Genomic DNA, 10,729 nt, shown 5'->3' on the forward strand with positions numbered 1-10,729 from the left:
GCAAAAAAGATGAAAACAGAGAAAGATGAAGAATGACAGGGGAGAGAGAAAGGAGGCTCCAGTCTGACAGTAAACAAAGTAAACCAATTTGGTTTCTAGTTAAAGGAGCTGGGTAAGTGAGAGATAATATCAAGGATGAGATAACAATGGCCAAATTCCTAATGCCCATTAATATGTAGCCTAGCAACCCCTGTAGTACAAGAGGGTAAAAGAAGCAGAGCAAGTAAATGGATAAACTTTTCTAAATGATGAGCTAGAAGTGCATCTTCCTTTTGGGTTTTGGTTGACGATCTAGAACTCAAATTGATATAACTGATATAACAAGCCAGATTACATTGTCTATTTCCCAAAACGAGATTTTCTGAGATAATTAGCCGAGAATTGAGGGCCTGAGAAACGTGACAACCAAGAAGACTTTCCAAGATGTTACACATCCCCTCCCCCATCTCACCCTTTCCTTCCAGGAAACACTGCGCCTGGTGGCCCCCTTAGTCACCACAGCAACTGAATTTAGCAGCCAAAGGAAAAAGAATATCCCATACAGCAGTGCTGTCTGACAGAAATATAATGAGAGCCACATATGTGATATTAAATTTTCTAGTAGCCACATTAAAAATTTTTTTAAATAAGAGAAATTAATTTTAGTAAAATATTTCATTTAACCTAATATACCCCAGGAAACCTTGGTGGCCTAGTCCTTAAGAGCTACAGCTGCTAACCAAAAAGGTCAGCAGTTCAATCCACCAGGCGCTCCTTGGAAACTCTGTGGGGTGACTCCATGGCAATGAGTTTGGTTTTGGTTTAAATACCCCCAATTACTACCATTTCAGCATGTAATCAATACAAAAATTATTATTTTACATTCTTTTTTTCTGTACTAAGTCTTTGAAATCCGGTGTGTATTTTACACTTACAAAACATCTCAATTTCAGACTCTAAATTTTCTACAGTTAAAGTGAAATGCAGTTTTACCAAAGCAATAAAGTTGTGTTTAACAGGAACATTTTACATTGCCTCAGTTTTAAAACCAAAAACCCTATAATCAGGGGATGCAGAGCCTTAGGCACTTTGAGGTAAAGACAGGAGAAACTGCCTCTTTCACAGAACAATGGAAATGGCATTTCAAGGCACACAAAGAAGCTAGTGACTGTTCCAAAGACAGCCCAGGTGAGTTCTATGTTTGCATTTATAACATTCCTCACAGAGAACAATTTTTGTTACAGCATGTTTACATTTTAATCTTTCTTAATCTGGCTAGGTGTGAGCAGAATTTATTTGAATTTGAAAACACTGTAGAAAATAAGCCCTCAGGGTGAAAAAAGAAAAAATTGAGAAATGTTGATTTTCCTGCCTAAACTGGGTTCAACCGTTCTTCATTCCAAATAATTTTGAAGGACCTGATCCCAGGACCTGCATCTGTATCACTTTCTAAGAGTCTTCCCTCCACCAATCTTTCTTTCAAAATTTACACCATCCCGCTCCAGTGCTAGATGAATTACCCTCAATCAGAATTGTAATCATATCAATCTTCTACACAAAAACCTTCAACGGCTATTGAATAAAGTCTAGACCAACACTGTCCAATAAAATTATAATGTGAGCATATATATAATTTAAAATTTTCCAGTAGCTTCAAAATTGGTTAATTTTAATATATTTTATTTAACCTAATATACCCAAAATACTCTAATTGCAACATGTAATCAATGTAAAAATTATTAGTGAGACATTTTACTTTTTTTTGTACTAGGTGTTTGCAATCCAGCACCTTGAAGCACATCTCAATTGGGACACTAAATTTTTAACCATCAAAGTAAAATGTACTCCTATTAAAACAATAAAGTTATGTTTAACAGAAAAAATATTTCATATTGGTTCAGTTTTTTAAATATGACATTTAAATGGATTAATATTGAACAAAATTAACAATTTAGTTCCTCAGTCCCACAAGCCACATTTCAAATGCTCAATACCCACATGCGGCTAGTGGCTGCTATACTGGCCAGTGCAGGTCTTGGCTCCTAAGCATGGCCCTAAGCTATCATTCCAATCTTATCCAGAATATAGAACATAAAAACCTAAAAAAAGAAAAAACAAACCCATTGCTGTCCGATTCATAGTGACCCTATAGGACAGAGTAGAACCGCCCCATAGGGTTTCTAAGGAGCAGCAGGTAGATTCAAACTGCCAGCCTTCTGGTTAACAGCCACAGCTCTTAACCACTATGCCACCAGGGCTCCACAATATACAACCACATAATAATAATTTAGAAGTATATCTACCCTTTGCCCAGCCAAACTAACATCAATTTTTCAAACAGGTCCCATCTCCTGTCTCACAGTTTTTACTTTGCTACTGTCTCTGCCTTAAAAAAAAAAAACAAACTTGTCATCCCTGTGTGCAAAAAAAAAAAAGCTTTCCCATCTGTCTTAGTTATCTAGGGCTACTATAACAGAAATACATAAGTGGATGTCTTCAACAAACAGTTTATTCTCTCACAGAATAATAGTAGGCTAGAAGTCCAAATTCAGGTCAGCTTCAGCTTTCTCTCTGTTGGCTCTGGAGGAAGGTCCTTGTCATCAATCTCCTCCTGGACTAGGAGCTTCTCAGTGTAGGGACCCTGGGCCCAAAGGATGCTCTCTGCTCCTGGCACTAGTTTCTTGGTGGTATGAGGTCCCCATGTCTCTCTGCTTGCTTCTCTCTTTTATATCTCAAAAGAGACTGACTCAAAATACAACCTAATGTTGTAGATTGAGTTCTGCCTCATTAACATAACTGCCTCTAATCCTGCTTCACTAACATCAAAGAGGTAGGATTTACAACACATAGGAAAATCACATCAGATGACAAAATGGTGGACAATCACACAATACTGGGAATCATGGCTTAGCCAAAGTTGACACATTTTTGGGAGACACAATTCTTCAAGAGTCAATTCAAATGCAAAATCCTCCCAGCCAAAGCAAATCCATCTAAAGATTATGCGTGTTTTTCCAGACTTACCACATTCTATCTTCAATTTTAATTTTTTACTGTGCTTTTTTATATATATATACACCATAGACTGCCAAAAGAACAAACAAATCTGTCTTAGAAGAAGTACAACCAGAATGCTCCTTAGAAGCAAGGATGGCAAGGCTACGCGTCTCACATATTTTGGTAAGTTATCAGGAGGGATCAGTCCCTGGAGAAGGACATCATGCTTAGTAAACTAGAAGGTCAGCAAAAAAGAGGAAAACCCTCAATGAGATGGACTGATGCAGTGGCTGCAACAATGGGCTTAAGCATAACAATGATTGTGAGGATGGCACAAGACCAGGCAGTGTTTTGTTCTGCTGTACACAGGGTCTCTACGAGTCGGAACTGGCACCTAACAACAACAAGGATTGTACTTTAGGTAAAAGTGGAGCCCTGGTGGTTTAGTGGTTGAAAGCTTGACTGCTAACCAAAAGGTCAGCAGTTTGAGTACACCAGCTGCTCCTCGGAAGCTCTATGGGACAATTCTACTCTGTTCTGTAAGGTCGCTGTGAGTCAGAATCAACCTGACAGCAATGGGATTTTTTTGTTAGGTGAAAGTTTACAGAGCAAATTAGTTTCTTATTAAACAATACACAAATTGTTTTGTGACACTGGTTGCTAACCCTGAGATGTGTCAACACTCTCCCCTTCTCCACCCCAGCTCCTTGTTTCCATTTGTCCAGTTTTCCTGTCCCTTCCTGCCTACTCATCTTTGCTTCTGGGCTGATGAGCCCATTTAGTGTAGTATACATGATCAAACTACAAAGGACATTCCTCACATGTGTATTGTTTGCCCTATAGACCTATCTTATCTTTGGCTGAAGGGTGAATCTTGGGAATGACTTTAGTACTGAGTTAAAAGGGTGTCTGGGGGCCATACACTTGAGACTTCTCCAGTCTTTGTCAGATCAGCAAGTCGGGCCTTTTTTCTTTTTTTTGTGTGAATTTGAATTTTGTTCTACTTTTTTCTCCCGCTCTATCCAGGACTCTCTATTGTGATCCTTGTCACAGCAGCCAGTGGTGATAAGTGGGCACCATCTAGTTGTTCTGGGCTCAGTCTGTTGGAGGTTGTGGTGATTGTGGTCCATTATCTATCTTCAATTTTAGATAGCTAGGTTGGAATTCCTTGGGAGCATGATCTGGGTTGGTCGTTTTTGTCTGGCCCAGAATAGTATCCCAATATAAGTTAGCTGAATCAGTATTTGGTTGCATGTGGAAGTTGCAGGCTGATGGAACACCTAATGAAAGTCTTTCAAGGGGATGCAGGATACAGACAGTGCAATGCAAGTAGGAACCTCTTCAAATTTTAACTGAGGAGTTACCTCCTCTAGGAACTTTCCTTAATTGTTTGCTTCCATTAAATCCTGTGTAATTTAATTGTCTTCTTTGTCTCCTCAAGAGCAGAGATTTTGTGTTTCATCTCTGTTCCCAGGCACTTCACATAATTGTAGGAACATGCAGAATGAATGAACAATGAGCTTACTAAAATTTATTAATAATTTAATTCCCATTAAAGCATTTGGCTAAAAAAAAGGACTAATACAGTCACATTTTTACTGGCCACAAAAGCAGAAATAAGGCTGGCAGTGGAAGCAAGGCTAGTGAGTACCCCTACCCCTCCCCCCAAAAAAACAAACCTGATGCACTTGAGTCGATTCTGACTCATATCGATCCTATAGAACAGAGCAGAACTACCTCATAGGATTTCCAAGGGACCCTGACGGTTTGGAACTGCCCACCTTTTTGTTAGTAGCCAAGCTTTTAACCGCTGTGCCACCAGGGCTCCATTAATGAGTACATTATCCCTGAATTGAAATCCTAAGTGTATACCTGTGGAGGGGCCCTGGTGGTACAGTGGTTAATGTATGTCAGAAGTGACTCTGAAGCTTGCTCTTGAATGTAGAGTAGCTAAAGCAAAAGGAAGAAATGACGAAGTAAAAGAGCTGAACACAAGGTTTCAAAGGATGGCTAGAGAAGACCAAGTAAGGTATTATGAAATGGTCAAAGACCTGGAGTTAGAAAACCAAGAGGGAAGCATATACTTGGCATTTCTCAAGCTGAAAGCCTCAAGTTGCAATACTGAAGGATTCTATAGACAAAATATTGAACGATGTAGGAAGCATCAAAAGAAGATGGAAGGAATACACAGAGTCATTGTACCAAAAAGAATCGGTCTACTTTCAACCATTTCAGGAGGTAGCATATGATCATGAACTGATGGTACTGAAGGAAGAAGTCCAAGCTGTGCTGAAGGCATTGGTGAAAAACAAGGCTCCAGGAATTCACAAAATACCAAATGAGATGTTTCAACAAACAGATGCAGCACTGGAGGTGCTCACTCACCTATGCCAAGAAATCTAGAAGACAGCTACCTGGCCAACTGACTAGAAGAGATCCATAGTTGTGTCCATTCCAAAGAAAGGTGATCCAACAGAATGTGGAAATTATCAAACAATATCATTAATTTCACACGCAAGTAAAATTTTGCTGAAGGTAATACAAAAGCTGTTGCAGCAGTACATCAACAGGGAACTGCCAGAAATTCATGCTGGATTCAAAAAAGGGTATGGAACAAGGGTTATCACTACTGATGTCAGATGGAACTTGGCTGAAAGCAGAGAATACCAGAAAGATGTTTACCTGTGTTTTTTTGACTGTGCAAAGGCATTTGACTGTGTGGATCATAACAAATTATGGGTAACATTTTGAAGAATGTGAATTCCAGAAGACTTAATTGTACTCATGTGGAACCTGTAGATAGGCCAAGAGGCAGTAGTTTGAATAGAACAAGGGGATACTGAGGGTTTAAAATCAGGAAAGGTGTGTGTCAGGGTTGTACCCTTTCACCATACTTATTCAATCTGTATGCTGAGCAAATAATCCAGGAAACTGGACTATATGAAGAAGACCGTGACATCAGGATTGAAGGAAGACTCATTAACCTGTGATATGCAGATAACACAATCTTGTTTGCTGAAAGCTAAGAGGACTTAAAACACTTACCAATAAAGATCAAAGACTACAGTCTTCAGTATGGATTATACCTAAACATAAAGAAAACAAAAATCATCACAACTGGACCAATAAGCAACATCATGATAAACGAAGAAATGATCGAAGTTGTCCAGGATTTTATTTTACTTGGATCCATAATCAACGCCCATAGAAGCAGCAGTCAAGAAGTCAAAAAATGTATTGCATTGGGCAAATCTTCTGCAAAAGACCTCTTTAAAGTGTTAAAAAGCAAAGCACTTTGAGGACTAAGGCGCGCCTGACCCAAACCATGGTATTTTCAGTTGCCTCATATGCATGTGAAAGCTGGACAATGAATAAGGAAGATGGAAGAAGAAATGACGCCTTTGAATTATGGTGTTGGCAAAGAATGTTGAGTATACCACGGATTGCCAGAAGAACGAACAAATCTGTCTTGGAAGGCATACAGCTATAGTGCTCCTTGGAAGTGAGGATGGTCTCATGTTCTTTGGACATGTTATCAGGAGGGACCATTCCCTGGAGGAGGACATCATGGCTGATAAAGTAAGAGGGTCAGCAAAAAATAGGAAGACTCTTTTTTTTTTTTATTAATTTTTATTGTGCTTTAAGTGAAAGTTTACAAATCAAGTCAGTCTCTCACACAAAAACCCATATACACCTTATTACACACTCCCAATTACTCTTCCCCTAATGAGACAGCCTGCTCTCTCCCTCTACTCTCTCTTTTCATGTCCTTTTTGCCAGCTTCTAACCCCCTCCACCCTCTCATCTCCCCTCCAGGCAGGAGATGCCAACATAGTCTCAAGTGTCCACCTGATCCAAGAAGCTCACTCCTCACCAGCATCCCTCTCCGACCCATTGTTCAGTCCAATCCATGTCTGAAGGATTGGTTCCTGTCCTGGGCCAACAGAAGGTCTGGGGGACATGACCACTGGGGTCCTTCCAGTCTCAATCAGACCATTAAGTCTGGTCTTATGAGAATTTGGGGTCTGCATCCCACGGCTCTCTTGCTCCCTCGGGGGTTCTCTGTTGTGTTCCCTGTCAGGGCAGTCATAGGTTGTAGCCGGGCACCATCTAGTTCTTCTGGTCTCAGGATGATGTAGTCACTGGTTCATGTGGCTCTTTCTGTCTCTTGGGCTCGTAATTGCCCCGTGTCCTTGGTGTTCTTCATTTAATAGGAAGACTCTTGATGCAATGGATTGACACGGTGGCTGCGGCAACGGGCTCAAACATAGCAATGATTGTGATGATGGCGCAGGACCCGGCAGTGTTTCATTCTGTTGTACATAGTGTCGCTATGAGTTGGAACTGACTCGACAGCACCTAACAACAACAATGTCCTCTTTGCCTGAACTACTAAATACAAAAGCTAGTCTTAGCTAACCACAAAGGGTTATCCAAAGGACACATTTGGTGAAAATTTTCAATCTGTATATCACCTGCTGTATCTACAAAGGGATCAAGGCAGCTATGGTGACAGAATGCCTCCATATGTTCTGTAGGACTTGTATTGTCCATCACTTTGAAGATGGGCAATGATTGTCTAAGGTGTGGCAACCAAGTCTGTGAGACAAATCCATTAGAAATATTGAGGTTGGATAATAAATTAGAGGATATTATATTTAAGCTGACTCCTGAACTACAAGAATGAGAATTTGAGTGTGAATCTTAATTTTTGAAGTAAAATGAACCTTAAGAAAATGGACAATGATACTTCAAAAGTTGACAAATCTAAAGTAGATGAGAAAGGTGATAAAAATCAAGATGATAAAGACTATCACAGAAAAAAAGGGACCCAAAAATTGTCCAAATTGTTTACATAATAATGGACAATGTAGTAAAGGGTTTAATGAAGAAATTCATTCAATGTTCTACATGTGTAACTGCAGGAACGATTATAAAATTTCTAAGCTTAAAACTCAAACTTCCAAGCTCTTATGAGTTGGATGTGCTGTGTCATGGTGAAACTATGGGGAAGGTTCATACTATAGAATTAATCTAAAAGACAAAATGGTAAAAGACCAGACTTACTGGTCTGACAGAGACTGGAGGGGCCCTTGAGGCTATGGCCCCCAGACACGCTGCTAATTCAGAACTGAAGCCACTCCCAGCTTTCAGCCAATGATTAGACAGGCCCATAAAACAAACAATAACACATGTGCTTCTTAGTTCAATAGAGTATACGAGACCAGATGGGCAACATCTGCCCAAAGTAGAGAAGGCAGGAAGGGACAAGAAAACTGGACGAAGGGACATGGAAAACGGAGGGTAGAAAGGGAAAGGGGGGAGTTAGAGTGCTGACACATTGTGAGGATTACAACCAATGTCACAAAATAATTCGTGTGTAAATTTTTGAATGAAAAACTAATTTGCGCTATAAACTTTCACCTAAAGTACAATTAAAAAAAGAAAAGAAAGTGAAGCAAAAATGCAGGACACAAGTTTGACATACAAAATTCAATTATATTTCTACATTCTCTTAATGAACAACTGGAAATTGGAAACAAAACAAAACGAAAAAGAAACATTAGCAATAGCATCAAAGAGTATGAAACTTTAGAATAAATTAACAAAATATGTGCAAAATATGTACAATGAAAATTATAAGACATAACTGAGAAATATTAATGAACTAAATAATAAGGATTTATACCTAGCTCATGGATCAGACACCTGAATATTATTAAAATATCACTTGCCCCCAGTTGATCTATAGAACCAATACACTGGCAACCAAGATCATTTGGTTGTTGCTGGTATGTAAAATAAAACTGATTTTTGTACCTTGACTTTTTTATGCAGCAACCTCACTAAATTTACTTACTAAATCCTATAATTTTTTCCATAGATTCTTTTAGATATTTTTACATACACAGTCATGTCATCTGTCAATAATGACAGTTCTACTAATTCCCTTTTGGTCCTTATTCCTTTTAATTCTTTGTCCTTACTTATTGTCCTGACTAGAACCTCCCATACAATGTTGAGTGCAAGAGGTGACAGTGAGCATCCAGGTCACATTCCTGATCTTGGGGGGAAGCTTTAAATATTTCACCATTAAGTATGCCATTTGCTGTAGGATTTTTGCAGACACTTTTTGTCAGATTAAGGAAGCTTCTTTATACTCCTAGCTGCCTAATTGCTTTCATCATCAACTGGTGTTACACACTCACTGGATAAAATAACATTAAAAAAAAAAAAAGATGAAAAATATGAAGTGTTGATGACCATGTGGAACAACCCAAACTTTCATCTACTGCTTATGGAATATAAACTGGTACAAACACTTTAGAAAACCCTGCTGCCATCAAGTCCATTCCAACTCATAGCGACCCTAGTATCTGTCAATATATATACTAAAGGTAAACATATGAATGTCCTATGACACAGCAATTTCACTACTAGGTACACATGCTCAACAAGAATGCGTACATTTACCAAAAACATGTAAAACTATGTTCATGGAAGCACTATTCGGTAATGCCCCAAACACGAAAGTAACCCATTACTCATCAACAGTTGTTGTTATTATTGTTAGGTGCCATTGAGTCGGTTTTGACTCATAGTGACTCTACATACGACAGAATGAACATCAACAGTAGAACAGATAAATTTTACAATATTCATATAATGGAATACTAGAGAGCATTGAGAAGAAATGAGCTAAAGCAGCATACGGATCAAATTTTATAAACATGATATTTAGTGAAGGTATCCAGACATGATAGAGATCATGCTATATAATTAAATTTACATAAATTTCAAGAACTGGGAAAATAATCTACAGTGTTATAAGTAAGGGGAATAGGTACCCTTGGGGAAAACAGCGACTAGAAGGGGAGCTTCTGGGATGCTCATGATGATGACCTTTTCTTGGTATGAATGCTAATTATAAACGTGTGTCCTCTTTGTAAAAATCATTGTGTACTATTATGATTTGTGCATCCTTCTATATATACATTACGTATGTATGTGTACTAAAAAAAAAAATTCAGTGCCTTTAAAAAAAAGAAACAAAAGACAAGATGGCGACTGCTGTTGGACGACGTCTAGTAGATGTTATTTCATGGTGACCCCACATGTGCAGAGTAAAACAGACAAGAAAGAAGGACCATAGGCTTTTCAAGGCTGTGACCTTTTGGAAACAGATCACCCGTCCTCTCTCCCAAGGTGCCTCCGGGTAGGTTCAAACCATCAGTCTTTTGTTTAGGAGCTGAGGGCTTAACAATTTGCACCAGGCAGCGAATCTTAAAATGGGGACTAAGAGATGAAAACTTTCGGTGTCTGAACAGCTCAGCTTCGCCAGTCTTCCTCAATCACACTCCATGGTGTTCTCATTGTTGTGTGCTATTGGGTCAAATTTTGACTCTTAGTGACCCTATGTAACAGAGCAGAACTACCCTCATGGGGTTTCCTAGGCTGTAATTTTTAAGGGAGCAGATCACCAGGAGCAGACTGCCCAGTCTTTTCTCATGTGGAGTCACTGGTGGGTTTGAACCGCCCACCTTTTGGCTAGCAGCCAACTGCTTAACCAGGGCTCCTTATGGAAGTCCAGTATCAACCAAGAATTGATTTTGGTTAGACCAAGAGACTTTGAAGGAGTCCTGGTGGTGCAATGGTTAAAGTGTTTGGCTATTAACCAAAAGGTTGATGGTTTGAACCTACCAGCCACTCCACGGGAGAAAAATGTGGCAATTGTCTTCCATAAAGACTACCC

The 10,729-nt window shown here is 39.2% G+C and overlaps 1 pseudogene; it reads left to right on the forward strand.

Annotated features, from left to right (window-relative positions):
• Positions 1–4,944: 4,944 nt before the first annotated feature.
• LOC100654980 (polycomb group RING finger protein 5-like) lies at positions 4,945–9,571 on the forward strand (annotated as a pseudogene).
• The last annotated feature ends 1,158 nt before the right edge of the window (positions 9,572–10,729 follow it).

Source organism: Loxodonta africana, chromosome 4, assembly GCF_030014295.1.
Source record: "Loxodonta africana isolate mLoxAfr1 chromosome 4, mLoxAfr1.hap2, whole genome shotgun sequence".
Taxonomy (NCBI): Eukaryota; Metazoa; Chordata; class Mammalia; order Proboscidea; family Elephantidae; genus Loxodonta; species Loxodonta africana.